General features: G+C 42.9%; 1 protein-coding gene across 10 annotated transcripts in view; it reads left to right on the top strand.

Annotated features, from left to right (window-relative positions):
• The first annotated feature begins 366 nt into the window (after positions 1 to 366).
• LOC112248363 (nuclear receptor corepressor 2) overlaps positions 367 to 12,535 on the top strand; it is a 195,439-nt gene continuing 183,270 nt past the window's right edge. For 8 of the 10 annotated variants that reach the window (XM_042320513.1, XM_042320512.1, XM_042320510.1 and 5 more), the window contains exon 1: positions 367 to 567. The gene's annotated coding sequence lies outside the window, so the exon portion shown is untranslated. The remainder of the gene's footprint in view (positions 568 to 12,535) is intronic. The other 2 variants (XM_042320518.1, XM_042320516.1) reach the window with 1 other exon arrangement.

Below are 12,535 nucleotides of genomic sequence, written 5' to 3'. Positions count from 1 at the left end.
ACTCTCAGTTCCTCAATTGTAATTTATGTGTGTATTTTCTGTTAGATGTTTAGAAGGAGACTATGTGGTGGTACAGGGGCAGATCCAGATGATCCAGAGGAGAACGGTTTCCGATCATTAACAGGGCACTGGCCTTCACTACATCATCTGCTTAACAGCATGGGATGCTGTGATCTCCCAAATACTATTGTTCAATGTTAGTCACAGTATTCACAGCTTGTTCCCCGCCTGGGCAGCAAACAGCACAGATGTAGAGGTACACTAGAGAAACACTAAATATGGAAAATGCTTACTTGGCTGATTGAATGAGTGGGTTTGAGTGAGAGGAAAGAGCAAGAGAGCGCGAGAACATGCGACCTATCGAAAGAGCTGAATCAAGAGAGGCGTTTCGGCACCATTCTCCGGGAGAGTAGACGCGACATTTGCCGCAAGTAATGTTAGAAAGGAGTGGAGTAAATGAGAACGAAAACTCTTATTTCGTGTGGATTATTTCTGGAAAAACAAAGCCCTACCAAAACGGAAACTAGTAAAACATTAGAAACAACATACAAAGATTGGAATAATACGGTAAGATAACACTCATCACGGTATTTGTTAGCTATCACCCGTACTGGTGCTAAGGTTGACACGCTACAGCTAGCTACCGTTCGTAGCCAAACCAGTATCATTTGCTAGGATAGATTCGAGTCAGTTAGCTAACACAGCGCTAAACAGTGCTAGCTAACTAGCGTTGTCATACAAATAATGTTAGCTGGCTAGTTAATTGGCATGAATAATTCGATGTACTGGATTGTATAGCGAGCCTTTTCTCGATAACTTGGTTGATCTAACTTGATGACTTGCTACACCTTGTCATAAGACAGGAAACCATTAACGTTCGCTACCTAGACATGTTAGTTAGCAAGCTAACTGGTAAGTGTTAATCACCAACCTGGCATCCCCTAAAATGCACGTGTCTTCGTAATATATTTTATCCATTTGGCTAACTATATAGTGGGCAATGGCCACACTTAATCAGTTAGCTAGCTAGCAACGCCTAGTATACCAGACATTCATTGATTTGTGTCATAAGCTTGTCAACACTCCGCTCTTGATACACGTTGGTTGTTGTTGACGTGGGGGATCCTCTTAGTCTGATTAGTCAGGCTGTAATGTACAATTAATTGGTATAGTTAACGTTACAGCCTGAGACAATCGTGTAGATGGGAATAGAATGACATGTAAACGTACTCTACCGGCTGTATGTGCGGTTTGTCCTTATGCACGAAATTTGAGACAAAATATCCAAGGGAAGGTATTGTTTACCTGACTTTTTAGAGAGCTGGGGTATGTACAGTGGGGCAAAAAAGTATTTAGTCAGCCACCAATTGTGCAAGTTCTCCCACTTAAAAAGAGAGTCCTGTAATTTTCATCATAGGTACACTTCAACAATGACAGACAAAATGAGAAAAGAAAATCCAGAAAATCACATTGTAGGATTTTTAATGAATTTATTTGCAAATGAAGGTGGAAAATAAGTATTTGGTCACCTACAAACAAGCAAGATTTCAGGCTCTCACAGACCTGTAACTTCTTCTTTAAGAGGCTCCTCTGTCCTCCACTCGTTACCGGCATTAATGGCACCTGTTTGAACTTGTTATCAGTATAAAAGACACCTGTCCACAACCTTAAACAGTCACACTCCAAACTCCACTATGGCCAAGACCAAAGAGCATTCAAAGGACACCAGAAACAACATTGTAGACCTGCACCAGGCTGGGAAGACTGAATCTGCAATAGGTAAGCAGCTTGGTTTGAAGAAATCAACTGTGGGAGCAATTATTAGGAAATGGAAGACATACAAGACCATTGATAATCTCCCTCGATCTGGGGCTCCACGCAAGATCTCACCCGTGGGGTCAAAATGATCACAAGAACGGTGAGCAAAAATCCCAGAACCACACAGGGGGACCTAGTGAATGACCTGCAGAGAGCTGGGACCAAAGTAACAAAGGCTACCATCAGTAACACACTACGCCGCCAGACGTACTGGCTTTAAGCAGGGGGACACATGTCCAGGCTCGTCTGAAGTTTGCTAGAGAGCATTTGGATGATCCAGAAGAAGATTGGGAGAATGTCATATGGTCAGATAAAACATAAAAATATAACTTTTTGGTAAAACTCAACTCGTCGTGTTTGGAGGACAAAGAATGCTGAGTTGCATCCAAAGAACACCATACCTACTGTGAAGCATGGGGGTGGAAACATCATGCTTTGGGGCTGTTTTTCTGCAAAGGGACCAGGACGACTGATCCGTGTAAAGGAAAGAATGAATGGGGCCATGTATCGTGAGATTTTGAGTGAAAACCTCCTTCCATCAGCAAGGGCATTGAAGATGAAACGTGGCTGGGTCTTTCAGCATGACAATGATCCCAAACACACCGCCCGGGCAACGAAGGAGTGGCTTCGTAAGAAGCATTTCAAGGTCCTGGAGTGGCCTAGCCAGTCTCCAGATCTCAACCCCATAGAAAATCTTTGGAGGGAGTTGAAAGTCCATGTTGCCCAGCAACAGCCCCAAAACATCACTGCTCTAGAGGAGATCTGCATGGAGGAATGGGCCAAAATACCAGCAACAGTGTGTGAAAACCTTGTGAAGACTTACAGAAAATGTTTGACCTTTGTCATTGCCAACAAAGGGTATATAACAAAGTATTGAGATAAACTTTTGTTATTGACCAAATACTTATTTTCCACCATAATTTGCAAATAAATGCATTAATAATCCTACAATGTGATTTTCTGGATTTTTTCCCCTAATTGTCTGTCATAGTTGAAGTGTACCTATGATGAAAATTACTGGCCTCTCTCATATTTTTAAATGGGAGAACTTGCACAATTGGTGGCTGACTAAATACTTTTTTGCCCAACTCTATTAATCAATACACACAGAGTCGTCGTGTAATGCTAACGAAGCACGACAGCTGCTCTAGTGAGTATACTTCCACGTGAGATATTACACTTACCAGTGTCTTACCAAGCGAACTTCAGAAAGTTTGTACCTCAAACCATATAGACGTCCGCCGAGTAAATGAAAGAGAACATTTGTTGCAGCCATGCAGTCTATATATATAGGGGCGGACCCCAGCCGTGACACAGGTGTACACAGGAGTCAATCTGTAAATCCTCACCTCCTTGTGCCTTATTGCTTAAATATCCCTACCTGCTCTCTAAAAAGTTGGCTTAACAATACTTTCCTGTGGATATTTTGTCTCAAGTCGAGCAGCAGAAGGACAAGCCACACAGACAACTTGGTAGAGTACATTTTAAGTATAATTTTATTCATCATTCTGGCTTGTAAGGAACATTTACACAATTTTGCCGATTTGGAGTGCTTTTGTAAGAAACAAACTGCTTTGTTGACATATTATACAAAATCTATAAGCACAGATGAAAGGCTAGCTAACTATAGAACATGTTCTGGTTTGCCTGCAAATTAGTTGCTTGCCTAATTTTCTATGACATGTCTGAAAGTTGGGACAGAAGTGAAAGTTGTGCTGCACAGAGAAATTCATGAAAAAATTAACAAAGGCAGGTCTCATGTCACGATAGAGCTAGGGCAGTTTCTTAACCCTAACATTACTCACCTCAGTCAACCTGCAAATCTCTACTATGGCATACTACTAGTAGTTACCATGGTCAGAAAAGAACTGACTCTGTAAATCTCTCTGTAGGTGAGCCATAATCATAATGCAGAGCAAACTCATATTTTAGCGTTAAAAGGGTTACTGACATTCATTTATAAGGGGTCTATCAGAGGCCTACACATGAGCCTCTTTTACAGTTAGCTCTACATATCTGACCACATCTTGATTGGTTAATATAAACATAATTTGAGGGAGCATGAAATTGGGCTAAGATGTTTATTTCTTTATTGGCCCTTTGAGGCTCAGACCATAGTTAATAAGGTCAAGTGCATACTTTCTGTTGTGGTATTAAATGCCAGAGCCCAGGCCAAGTGTTTAATTACAATAAAAGGCCTGAGGGAAATTAGCTCCAAATGCCATTCAGAGTATATTTGAATAATATGAAATGCCGGTAGTGGTTATTGAACAAGGTCAATCCACTCTGATGGGCATTTTGAGTAAAATAAATAGTCTAGATAAATAATATTGTTGTGGAATTGTCTTACAATCGAATATCAAATTCTGATTACTGCAAGAGTGTCTAGAGCAGGGCTTGCCAACCCTGTTCTTGGAGAGCTACCCTCTTGTAGGTTTTCACTCCAACCCCAGTTGTAACTAACCTGATTCAGCTTATCAACGAGCAAATTATTAGAATCAGGTGCGCTAGATTGGGTTTGGCGCAAAACACCTACAGGACGGTAGCTCTCTAGGAACAGGGTTGGAGAGCCCTGGCATAGAGAACAGTTCGTTAAAGAGCTGTGGTTTCATCTACTATTGGCTGCAATATGCCTTGAAATGGTTTCCTCTGAGTTGATTGTGTTATGCATCATTGTATGTCAGGCATATTACAAACACTTCCTATAAATTGAGTAAAGCCATAATGCTCTGTGGCAGCCTAAATAGTCTGTTTATTTTCAAATCAAATCAAATCAAATTTTATTTGTCACATACACATGGTTAGCAGATGTTAATGCGAGTGTAGCGAAATGCTTGTGCTTCTAGTTCCGACAATGCAGTAATAACGAGCAAGTAATCTAACTAACAATTCCAAAAAAAACTACTGTCATACACAGTGTAAGGGGATAAAGAATATGTACATAAGGATATATGAATGAGTGATGGTACAGAGCAGCATAGGCAAGATACAGTAGATGATATCGAGTACAGTATATACATATGAGATAAGTATGTAAACCAAGTGGCATAGTTAAAGTGGCTAGTGATACATGTATTACATAAGGATGCAGTCGATGATATAGAGTACAGTATCAACGTATGCATATGAGATGAACAATGTAGGGTAAGTAACATTATATAAGGTAGCATTGTTTAAAGTGGCTAGTGATATATTTACATCATTTCCCATCGATTCCCATGATTAAAGTGGCTGGAGTAGAGTCAGTGTCATTGACAGTGTGTTGGCAGTAGCCACTCAATGTTAGTGGTGGCTGTTTAACAGTCTGATGGCCTTGAGATAGAAGCTGTTTTTCAGTCTCTCGGTCCCAGCTTTGATGCACCTGTACTGACCTCGCCTTCTGGATGGCAGCGGGGTGAACAGGCAGTGGCTCGGGTGGTTGATGTCCTTGATGATCTTTATGGCCTTCCTGTAGCATCGGGTGGTGTAGGTGTCCTGGAGGGCAGGTAGTTTGCCCCCGGTGATGCGTTGTGCAGACCTCACTACCCTCTGGAGAGCCTTACGGTTGAGGGCGGTGCAGTTGCCATACCAGGCGGTGATACAGCCCGCCAGGATGCTCTCGATTGTGCATCTGTAGAAGTTTGTGAGTGCTTTTGGTGACAAGCCGAATTTCTTCAGCCTCCTGAGGTTGAAGAGGCGCTGCTGCGCCTTCCTCACGATGCTGTCTGTGTGAGTGGACCAATTCAGTTTGTCTGTGATGTGTATGCCGAGGAACTTAACTTGCTACCCTCTCCACTACTGTTCCATCGATGTGGATGGGGGTGTTCCCTCTGCTGTTTCCTGAAGTCCACAATCATCTCCTTAGTTTTGTTGACGTTGAGTGTGAGGTTATTTTCCTGACACCACACTCCGAGGGCCCTCACCTCCTCCCTGTAGGCCGTCTCGTCGTTGTTGGTAATCAAGCCTACCACTGTTGTGTCGTCCGCAAACTTGATGATTGAGTTGGAGGCGTGCATGGCCACGCAGTCGTGGGTGAACAGGGAGTACAGGAGAGGGCTCAGAACGCACCCTTGTGGGGCCCCAGTGTTGTGTATTTTGTGCTTATTGATGCATCATTGAATGCTTCTCTGCTAAAGACTGACAAGAAACTGAGGAGGTGGGAGAACCTCTATTATTGTAGCTTAAAGGTATAGAGGTTTACTGAGTGTGATTCTGTTCTCTGAAGGAAATCCCACCCTGAAGTGCAGTTCAGTCTTGCTTCTCTATTAAACAGGATCTCTGATCCAAGCAGGGATTGAGCTTGAAAGATTATATTTTCCCCCCACTATTCAAGAAACGTGGGGGAATCAGGCTTGAAATGATTGAAATGCTTTCTAAATCTAATTTGACTTGTCACATATGCCGAATACAACAGGTGCAGACCTTACAGTAAAATGCTTACTTACAAGCCCTTAACCAACAATGCAGATCAAGAAATGGAGTTAAGAAAATATTTGCTAAATAAAGTAAAATATAAACAGTAACACAAGATTACAACAATAACGAGGCTATATACAGGGGGTACCGGTACCGAGTCAATGTGCGGGGGTGCAGGTTAGTCGAGGTAATTTGGGGGGGGAGGGCAATATAAATAATCCGGTTGGGCATTTGAATAGGCCTACCACTGGTGTGTCGCCAGCAAACTTAATGATGGTGTTGTGCTTGGCCAAGCAGTCGTGGGTGAATAGGGGGTACGCGGGGGGACTAAGCATGCAACCCTGAGTGGCCCTGGTGTTGAGGATCAGCGTGGCAGATGTGTTGCCTACCCTTACCACCTGGGGGGCAGCCCATCAGGAAGTCCAGGATCCAGTTGCAAAGGGAGGTGTTTAGTCCCTGGGTCCTTAGCTTAGTGATGAGCTTTGAGGGCACAATGGTGTTGAACACTGAGCTGTGCTAAATATAGTAACAATAACATTCTAATTGTTTTACTATAAGATTTCACCTTCACTGTAAAATAAATATAATCATATTTAGTGACCGTCCAAAATTGGACCATTTCATATAACTGAATTATCTGCTGCGTGTCCTCTGAGCAAAGCAGGGACTCCATTTAAATGTCTGCAGACTCGTTACAACTTCAGCTTTAAGTCGTGCTTTTTGAGGTCTGTTCTGTTTCGGTTCAATTTCGATTTAAGTTAATTAAGATGTATTTTTTAAGCACTATGCGAGTTGAATGCTGTAACAACAATAAAACAAGTAATAAAAGTCCCTTGGTGGTAGTGACTGCCCATTACTGCTTATCACTAATGAACCATTATTTAATCACATTACTTTAAAATATTTCAGTTATTGTGTATATTACATTGTTTTATTTGATTATTTAATCTCTATAGAGCTTCTGCCTATGCCGTCTGTGAAATCACTATTTTAGTAGTTCTTCAAAGTAAATAAGGCATATTTTTATGACTGCTGAATACCAACTATCAATCACTTAGATAATGTATTTTCAGGTAGAGATGTCGTACGAAGCAACTGCTCTCTAACCCTCTCCATCGCGCATTCTTTTGTCTCTTTTACTTAGCAGTTGTGAAAGAAACACACAGACCGGACAAGTGGGTGCGCAATGGATTATGGTCATTGTGGTTCACGACCAAATTTTATGCACTGCACTGTGTACAATATTGGCCTGTTGGAATCTACAAATCCCTACTACATTGCACAGTTCGGGCCTGATCTGTTTTAACCATGCGTGTGAGTAGGGCTGGCACAATTTCCTTATAATTGTTGTCACCGATGGTTATGGATGAAGACCTGTATTCAAATATTGAAGAACAGCTGACTGAAGAAATTCATTGTTTGCTACAACACTTTGCTTGTAGTGTTGCAAGGTATACCAAAACTTAGTGCGTTCGGAAAGTACTCAGACCTCTTGACTTTCCCAACATTTTGTTACGTTACAGCCTTATTCTAAAATGGATTTAAAAATATAAAAAATCTCCTCAATTTCTTTCCCCTACATTGAATACTCCATAATGACAAAGTGAAAACAGGTTTTTAGAAATCTTTGCAAATTTATTATAAATAAAAACAGAAATGTAAATTAGTTCTAAGTATTCAGACCCTTTGCTATGAGACTCATCCTGTTTCGGTGCATCCTGCTTCCATTGATCATACTTGAGCTGTCTACAACTTGATTGGAGACCACCTACGGTAATTTCAATTGATTTGACATGATTTGGAAAAGCACGGCGCTGGCAGCATCATGCTGTGGGGATGTTTTTCAGCGTCAAGTTCTAGGAGATTAGTCAGGAGAGGGAAAGATGAATGGGGAAAGGTACAGAGAGATCTTTGATGAATACCTGCTCTAGAGCGCTCAGGACTTCAGACTGGGGTGAAGGTTCACCTTCCAACAGGACAACTACCCCAAGCACACAGCCAAGACAACGCAAGAGTGGCTCCAGAACAAGTCACTGAATGTCCTTGAGTGGCCCAGCCAGAGCCCGGACTTGAACCCAATCAAACATCTCTGGAGACACCTGAAAATAGCTGTGCAGCAACGCTCCCCATCCAACCTGACAGAACGTGAGAGGATCTGCAGAGAAGAACGTTAGAAACACCCCAAATACAGCTGTGCCAAGCTTGTAACGTCATACCCAAGAAGGTGCAAAGGTACTTTAACAAAGTACTGAGTAAGGGTCTGAATGCTTATGTAAATCTCAGTTTTTCTGTTTTTATTTTTTAAAATAAATTTGGGGGGGGACAAGTTAATCAATTTTAGAACAAAGTTGCATCAACAAAATGTGGAAAAGGGCAAGTGGTCTGAATACTTTCCAAATGTGCTGTAGGTATTTCTGATACTATTATATGTAAAACCGTTTTGTACTAGAATTTTTGTTACTTTTGGTACTGAAATGTCTCACGACATCTACTGATCGAGAGAAGATAAAGTTTATTATCACAGCTGGTGTCCCCTTAGTGCTAGAGCCATGTCCCTGCACCACCTACTCATTGCTAGCTCTAGCCCAGTGGTCACCAACCTTTTCTGTGTCAAGATCACTTTCGTAGACAAAAAGCAAGCTGAGATCCACCACACAGACTTTTCTTTTAAACATGAGTTTAAAATGTTAAGTTAACCTAATAAAAACAGTTCTGTAGGAATGAGGCCTTATTAGGGCTGATCCCATTTAGTCGACTGGTCAATTGTTTGGTCGATAGGCTGTTGGTCAACCTGCGATTTCTTAAGCTGAGCAGTAACAAAAAATAAAATACAAAAATATCATGGTGTACAAGACCGACACCTGTATGATTCGGGCCTATCTGAGTGGACTGATCCATTGTGGAGGCCGTGGGGATGGCACAGTCCGTCAGTCTAAGACGTGCTACCGAAATTATGTATGGTTATATTACATATGAACAATGGTGTAACACTAATAAAAATAATGTACATTTTTAACCAATGCACTTTCTCCCGTGTTGGATAGTGGTCGCTGTCCATGGTTCTGAAACACATCAGTGCGCTGTTGAATTGGCGCCTTTACCTCGACCATGTTGCTATGTGCATAATTGCTAAGTTAACCAGCATATTGGTGTTGAGAACAATGTGGCGGAGGCAGCAACATGAATGAGGAGATGAGAAAACATCCCTTTCCTTGTTGTCTAAGAAAAATGAGGAGAAGGGAAACCTCAATTAGGTCAATAGTCAATCAGAAAACCAATCAGTATCTGGTGTGACCACCATTTGCCTCATGCAGCGTAACACATCTCCTTCACATAGAGTTGATCAGGCTGGTGATTGTGGTCTGTGGAATGTTGTCCCCCTGGATATTGGCGGGAACTGGAACACACTGTCGATCCAGAACAATACTAAACATGCTCAATGGGTGAGTATGCAGGCCATGGAAGAACTGGGATATTTTCAGCTTCCAGGAATTGTGTACAGATCCTTGTGACATGGGGATGTGCATTATCATGCTGAAACATGAGGTGATGGCGGCGGATGAATGGCATGACAATAGGCTTCAGGATCAAATCATAGTATCTCTGTGCATTCAAATTGCCGTTAATAAAATGCAACTGTGTTCCTTGTCCGTAGCTCATGCCTGCCCATACCATAACCCCACTGCCACCATGGGGCACTCTGTTCACAACGTTGACATCAGCAAACTGCCCGCCCACACAACGCCAAACATGCTGTCTGTCATCTACCCGGTACAGTTACAACTGGGTTTCATCTGTGAAGAGCACACATCTCCAGTGTGCCAGTGGCCATCGAAGGGGAGTATTTGCCCAGTGAAGTTGGTTACGACACTGAGCTGCAGTCTGGTCAAGACCCTGGTGAGGACGATGAGCACACAGATTGGCTTCCCTGAGCCTGGTTTCTGACAGTTTGTGCAGAAATTCTCCAGTTGTGCAAACCCAGAGTTTCATCATGTAGCTGGTCTAAAACCATTCCGCAGGTGAATAAGCTGGATGTGGAGGTTCCGGGCTGGCGTGGTTACACATCATCTGTGGTTGTGAGGCCGGTTGGACATACTGCCAAATTCTCTAAAACTATGTTGGAGGCGGCTTATGGTAAAGAAATTAAGATGACATTTTCTGGCAACCGCTCTGGTGGACATTCCTGCAGTCACAATGCCAATTGCATGCTCCCTCAAAATTTGAGGCATCTGTGGCTTTGTGTTGTGTGACACAACTGCACATTTTATACTGGCCTTTTATTGTCCCCGGCACAAGGTGCACCTGTGTAATGATCATGCTTCTTAATCAGCTTCTTGATATGCCACATCTGTCAGGTGGATGGATTATCTTGGCAAAGGAGAAATGCTCTAACAGGGATGTAAACAAATTTGTGGACAAAATATGACAGAAATAAGCTGTTTGTGCGTGTAGAAAATGTCTAGGATATTTTATCTCAGCTCATGAAACATGGGACCAACACTTTACATGTTGTGTTTATACTTTTGCCCCGTGTAGTTAGCTGGCTAGCTAATAAATGTATTGAGTAATAGCAAACATAGCTAGCTAATACTGATACCAGTGCTGGTGTAGGCCTAAATCAGCATGTTGTTTGTGAAACAGTATATTATAAATCAGAGAGGAATAGGCAAAGCGTGAATATGTTAGCTACATGAAGTAAGAACATTTAATGTAGCCAATATCATGCAGCCCTACGTGGCAGTCTGGAAATGATCTAAAGCCGGGATCAACTTTTGGTTGAAGTTTGTTTTCTACTGTGTAATCAATCAAAATGGAGAATGCCATCCTAAGGTCATGCACAACTCATAAAGGAAATGTAGAACTTTAATTATTCAAAAACATTAAATACAATCATACCGTCACAAATGTTACAAATATTGTGAAATGATACTTTGGCCATATCGGCCAGCCCTACTTGGAACATCTAACCCTGGCAATTTGACTAGTAAACTCATGGGTACACTTGCAATGGCAGCCTGGTATTGCGATGCAATAATTTCCATGGTAATGTAGGATGCATTTTTTTTATATGCACTGCTCAAAAAAATAAAGGGAACACTAAAATAACACATCCTAGATCTGAATGAATGAAATATTCTTATTAAATACTTTTTTCTTTACATAGTTGAATGTGCTGACAACAAAATCACACAAAAATGATCAATGGAAATCAAATTTATCAACCCATGGAGGTCTGGATTTGGAGTGACACTCAAAATTAAAATGGAAAACCACACTACAGGCTGATCCAACTTTGATGTAATGTCCTTAAAACGAGTCAAAATTAGGCTCCGTAGTGTGTGTGGTCTCCACGTGCCTGTATGACCTCCCTACAACGCCTGGGCATGCTCCTGATGAGGTGGCGGATGGTCTCCTGAGGGATCTCCTCCCAGACCTGGACTAAAGCATCCGCCAACTCCTGGACAGTCTGTGGTGCAACGTGGCGTTGGTGGATGGAGCGAGACATGATGTCCCAGATATGCTCAATTGGATTCAGGTCTGGGGAACGGGCGGGCCAGTCCATAGCATCAATGCCTTCCTCTTGCAGGAACTGCTGACACACTCCAGCCACATGAGGTCTAGCATTGTCTTGCATTAGGAGGAACCCAGGGCCAACCGCACCAGCATATGGTCTCACAAGGGGTCTGAGGATCTCATCTCGGTACCTAATGGCAGTCAGGCTACCTCTGGAAAGCACATGGAGGGCTGTGCGGCCCCCCCAAAGAAATGCCACCCCACACCATGACTGACCCACCTCCAAACCGGTCATGCTGGAGGATGTTGCAGGCAGCAGAACGTTCTCCACGGCGTCTCCAGACTCTGTCACATCTGTCACATGTGCTCAGTGTGAACCTGCTTTCATCTGTGAAGAGCACAGGGCGCCAGTGGCGAATTTGCCAATCTTGGTGTTCTCTGGCAAATGCCAAACGTCCTGCACGGTATTGGGCTGTAAGCACAATCCCCACCTGTGGACATTGGGCCCTCATACCACCCTCATGGAGTCTGTTTCTGACCGTTTGAGCAGACACATGCACATTTGTGGCCTGCTGGTGGTCATTTTGCAGGGCTCTGGCAGTGCTCCTCCTGCTCTTCTTTGCACAAAGGCGGAGGTAGCGGTCCTGCTGCTGGGTTGTTGCCCTCCTACGGCCTCCTCCACGTCTCCTGATGTACTGGCCTGTCTCCTGGTTGCGCCTCCATGCTCTGGACACTACGCTGACAGACACAGCAAACCTTCTTGCCACAGCTCGCATTGATGTGCCATCCTGGATGAGCTGCACTACCT

Source organism: Oncorhynchus tshawytscha, linkage group LG04, assembly GCF_018296145.1.
Source record: "Oncorhynchus tshawytscha isolate Ot180627B linkage group LG04, Otsh_v2.0, whole genome shotgun sequence".
NCBI classification, from domain to species: domain Eukaryota; kingdom Metazoa; phylum Chordata; class Actinopteri; order Salmoniformes; family Salmonidae; genus Oncorhynchus; species Oncorhynchus tshawytscha.
The sequence above is the reverse complement of the archived record's forward strand: the minus strand, read 5'-3'. Positions and strand labels throughout refer to the sequence as shown.